Source organism: Mus pahari, unplaced genomic scaffold, assembly GCF_900095145.1.
Source record: "Mus pahari unplaced genomic scaffold, PAHARI_EIJ_v1.1 scaffold_8836_1, whole genome shotgun sequence".
NCBI lineage: Eukaryota > Metazoa > Chordata > Mammalia > Rodentia > Muridae > Mus > Mus pahari.
The window spans coordinates 6,502-12,212 of record NW_018393108.1 but is presented as its reverse complement, the minus strand read 5'-3'; positions in this window follow the sequence as shown (position 1 = coordinate 12,212).

Genomic DNA, 5,711 nt, shown 5'->3' with positions numbered 1-5,711 from the left:
CACACTGGACTATCACTAAGCCATTTAATTTTATCAGCATGGGATGCAGGCAAGATAGTGGCTGCTAGTGAAAATGTTTTAAGCCTCATTTAATAGAGTGAGACTTAGGACTCGTAAAGGTCCTAATACCTTGCCCATTTTTTCCTAGCCCTTGACCAGACAAAAATCCTTGAATCAGCATCTGCTTAGTTACTGTCTCACTAGGACTGCATATTAAAATGCCCATCTGCGACAAGAGATCTCTTCCCCTTAAAGTGACAGGCAATTGATACATGACATAAGGTTGAATTTGTCCTGAATTTCCCTCCTCACCTTTCCAGGTCAGTAGTTTGGAGCTTTGTTTTGGGTTATCGGCGTAACCAATTCCTTGAAGGTGAGTAAGTGTCTCAGACAAAGGCCATGTTGAAAGCCAATCTTGTTCTCGAATTATTGTAACATCAGCTCCAGTATACACTAATCCTACAAAGCTCTTACCATCAATTATTAATTTGAGATTAGGTCTCTGACTAGTAAGAGGTTGAACCCAATACGCCATGGAGGAATTAAGGTCACTCTGTCCACTCTTATACTTAGCAATATTGGAAGGTAGGGGATGGGAGGGAACTAAAATAAGTCGAGCAATTTTTTGATTAGCGGGTACAGTTATAATACCAAGAGGGGAAACAACCATGATTTGAATTTCTCCCTCATAATCATTATTTAAGACACCTGGATAAATCTGCAGACCTTTTACAGCAGAAGTACTAAGTCCTACAAGAAAACCCCAAGTNTCTGCAGGTAAAGGTCCAACGACTCCTGTAGGGAGAGTCTGAACTCCCATTTCTGGGGTTAATACTGTGTGGGCAGTGGAACAGAGCTCCAATCCAGCACTTGTTGGAATTGCCCTGAGGAGTTCAAAAATGGATTTCCTTGGCTGGGCAGCAGTTCCGAGGCCCCATAAACTGCATGCTGTTCATAGCCCGGGGCCTGGGGCAAGCCCCTCCTCTGGTTTCCCAGCAACGGACGACCCTGCCAGTCTGTCTTAGACTTACATTCCCTAGCCCAGTGGTTACCCTGTTTGCAGCAAGGGCAAATTCCTGGGGTGTGGTTCATTTTTCTGCCCTCAGCACTTTTATTTTTTGGACAGTTGCCTTGAAAATGACAAAGATTTCCACACTTAAAACATGCCTTGTCCCCTCATCTACGCGACGGCATTTTCCGTGCCATGCTCTCTTGTAAGGTAGATGCCAATGCTAGACTCTGACCACTGGATGGAACGATTTCTGCACAGAGATGAATGTACCCCACCAGATCCAACTGTCCTTTGTACGGCCGAATAGTGGCACGACATGCTGCATTAGCATTCTCATAAGCCAGTTGTTTAACGAAAGGGATTCCCATTTGAGAATCTCCAGCAGTTTTGCTAGCTGCTCTAAGTAATCTATCTACGAACTCCTGGTAAAGCTCATTGGGGCCCTGCTGAATGCCGGATAAACCTCCATTAAAATCCCCTGTGGTAGGTAATAAAGTCCACTGCACGGCGAGCAGCCCTAACAACCTGTGCATAAACCCCCACAGGAAATCCGTTCTGATTTAGATTGCCTTCATATTTACCTTCTCACAATAGCATGTTAATATCCCAATCTGGGTTACCAGCGTGCTCATTCAAACTAGCAATTCTTTTACATGCTTCTCGCCACTCAGCACTCCAGAGTAAAAATCTCCTCCTGACAAGGTAGCCCTACACAACGTCTTCCAATCTTGGGGGGTCAAATGTGACTCCACAAGTGTATCTAATAAGGCTAGAATGAAGGGTGATGTGGGGCCGTACTGTGCCACAGCTGTTTTTAATTCCTTCATAACCTTAAACTCCAAGGTCTGATATTGACCTACCCTATTATTTTGCTGGTCGAATATTTTTGCTGTGGGGAAAGCCAGCATGTTAGAAGAATCATGTCCTTCCCCACGAGCTCTATGTACGGTTTTCTCTAGCGGTGGTTGATAAATCTCAGGGTAAGTATTTTTTACTCCAAAGGACGTGGCTTTTAGCTCCTGAAGCTCCTTAGTCAGTTTTTGCAACTTAATTTCGAACTCTAACTTACATAGTTGCAATTCTAAATGAGCAGCCCCTGCTACGGCGGAGGTCGCACGTGGGACGGAGGATTCAGATTCGTTGGAAGACCAATCCTCGTCAGAATATCTGGTGGCTCCTTTTGGTAAAGGATCCCCTTTTTGAGGAGTTAGCTCATCGTCAGAGTCTCCATACCTCCCTAATTTAGAGTTTCTCTGAGATTCTTTAAGCTCAGCCTCAGCACTATGTAAGGCCAGCGGAATCTCCTCATCAATAGAATCTTTTGCTAGTGCCCAGAGGCAGAGTGTGAACTTGTCTGCCTGGGTGTCCCTCAAAGCTTTTCCAATTCTCTCCCAGGTTCTCTTGTTTAAAGTTTTTTCCTCTCTGAACCATGGGCAGGGATAATCTATTTGTTCTACAACATTTTGTAACTCATGTTCTTCGAACACAATTCCTTTCGCCTGAAGCAGTCCTTGGAGACTTCGGACACAAAGCTGCCTAGATTCCCTGTTCTCATACTTCCGCTGCCACCCTGAGGGAAGAAATGCTGGGTTAGCACTCAACCACTCAAATTAACATCATGCCTGCAATAAATTAAGGAGGTTTAGAACCTATGCTAGCATAAGTACCTTTTTTCCCGGGATGCATGATATGCCTGTTACACGTGGAGCTCTGCAGCAGCGTCTGATGTTCCTGTCATCTTCAGCCATGTGGGCGCCACTTGAGTGGCAGAAACACTCTGGTCTGGATTCCCACTGAAGGGCGGGAATATCTTAAAAGAGAAAGAGCTGCCAAAAGAAAATGGATGCCCTGTCGGTTTGCTGATCAGAGCTCAACTTTTATTAATCGGACTTGCTTAAATATAAAGAAAATTTTCCCAGGCTGCCCTTGAGTGTTTCTTTGAAGCTGCCGTGGCAGTCCAAGAATCGAAGGCAGTCAGAGCGATAGTGGGCGGTCTGAGCAATAGTGGGTGGTCCAAGCGATGGTGGGCACAGTCCGAGCGATGGTGTGCAGTCCAAGGGCGCTGCATTCTGGGAGATCTGGGGATGTCTCCTACGTAGCAGCTCTGGTATGCATGTGTGCCTGTGGAGGGGGAGTGGTTAGTGGAGGTGGGAGACCCCAACATCATAGAAACAAAAACTGAATAGAGACATAGTGAGACTAAAAGAAGCTATGAACCAAATGTATTTGACAGATATCTNTAGAACATTTCATCCTAAAACCAAAGAATATCCCTTCTTCTCAGCACCTCATGGTACCTTCTCAAAAACCAACCATATAATCAAACAAACCTCAACCGATAAAAGAACATTGAATTAATCCCATATACTCTATTGGAACCCCATGGACTAAGGCTGTTCTAAAATACCAAAACAAAACAAAACAAAAAACAACAGGAAAGATCTTCCATTCTCATGGATTGGCATGATTAGTATAGTAAAAATGGCTATCATGCCAAAAGCAATCTACAGATTAAATGCAATCCCCATCAAAATTCTGACTCAAGTAACTTTATTAAAATGGGGTACAGAGTTAAAGAAAGAATTTTCTGCTGATGAATCTCAAATAGCTGAAAAGCACCTAAAATAATGTCAAACATCCTTAGTCATCAGAGAAATGCAAGTCAAAAACAAATCTGCGATTCTACCTCATGTCAGTCAGAATGGCAAAGATCAAAACCTCAGGTGACTGCACATGTTGGTGAGGATGTGGAGAAAGAGGCACACTCCTCCATTGCTGGTGAGATTACAAACTGGTACAACCACTCTGGAAATTGCTCTGGAGGTTGCTCAGAAAATTGGACATAGTACTACCTGAGGTCCTAGCTATACTACTCCGAGACATATACCCAAAAATTCCTCCAACAGGTAACAAGGATACATGCTTCACTATGTATGTAGCAGACTTACATATAATAGCCAGAGGCTGGAAAGAACTCAGATGCCCCTTAAGAGAGGAAAGGATACAGAAGATGTACATTTACACAATGAAGTACTACTCAGCTATTGAAAACAATGGCTTCATGAAGTTTGCAGGCAAATATATGGAAGTTGAAAATATCATCCTTTGTGTGGTAACTCAATCACAAAAAGAACATGCATGGTATGTAGTCAGTGATAAATGGATATTAGCCCAAAAGTTCAAAATACCCATGATACAGTTCACAGACCATAGGAAGCTCAAGAGTTTGGAATACTTAATTGTGGATGTTTCAGAACTTCTTGAAGGGGGAACAAAATTCAGGAAGTAGAGGGTGGGAAGGACTTGGGAGGAAAAGAGGAGGGGGCGGAAAGGGAGCAGGATCAGATATGTTAGGAGATGTAGATGATACAGAGAGGGTCAGGAATTTGAAAAGAGGTGTGTGTCAATGGGGGTTGTGAACTGTATGCAACTATCAGGAAGCCAAGCCCCAGATGCCAGCAAATCAAGAGGCTTCCAGGATGCAATGGTGATGAGATTAGCTGAAATGCCCATAAAGGGGAGAGAGAGCCTCTAGAGATCATATCTAGAGGTTAGGTAAAAGCCCTGGTTGGAATATGGGGCCACCATCTCATCTCCAAATTTTAAACCCAGAATTGATCTTGTCTGAAGGAAATACAGGGACAAAATGTGGAGCAGAAACTGAAGGAAAGACCATCCATATTCTACCCCATCCCATGAAGAGATCCATCCCACGAAGAGTCCCTAAACAGAGAAACTGTTGCTGATGCTAAGAAGTTCTTTCTGAGAGGAGCCTTATATAGTAGTCTCCTGAGAGAATCTGTCAGATCCTAACAAATACAGGTGCAGATGCTCACAGCCAACCATTGTGCCAAGCATGGTGACCCCAATGGAGGAGTTAGGGAAAGGACTGAAGGAGCGGAAGGAGCTTGTAACCCCATAGGAAGAACAACACTATCAACCAACCAGACCCCCTAAGGACTAAACCACCAACCAAAGGGTATATCCATGGAGGGAGCCATGGTTTCAGATGCCTGTGTAGCAAAGGATTGCCTTATCTGGCATCAGTGGGAGGAGAGGCCATTGGTCCTGTGAAGGCTTGATGCCCTAGTGTAGGGCAATGACAGGGCAATGAGGTGGGTAGGTGGGAGAGCAGGGGAAGTTGGGAAATGTTAGGGGATTTGGGGAAGGGGAACTGGGACAGAAAGAAACATTTGAAATGCAAATAAATAAAATATCCAATAAAATAAAACAAGTGGAAAGTTAAAGAGTTAGTAGGAGAGCAGACTGTACAAGTAGACAATTTATCAGAAGCTAAAATAAACTGCTTGAGGAAGAAGTTGACACAAGTACAGTGTCTAACAGAATCTAAGTCAAGCAGTTAGCTAGAAGGGCATGTTTTCACATTCATGAAATTTAAAAGTGGATAATACAAGCAGTTGAATGGAGAAGAATATCTCTGCTTACACAAGCAGAGATATTTAACAAAAGCTAAGATAAGCAATTAGCTATGGGTGAGGTTTTGTACTTCAAATGATTTAATTAAGAAAACAATCATGAACAAGTTTGTTCAGTCATTTGAATTTTAGGTAATTGAACATGTGGTCAAGTGAACAACGAAGAGTAATCTTGCCGGGCGTGGTGGCGCATGCCTTTAATCCCAGCACTCGGGAGGCAGAGGCAGGTGGATTTCTGAGTTCGAGGCCAGCCTGGTCTACAG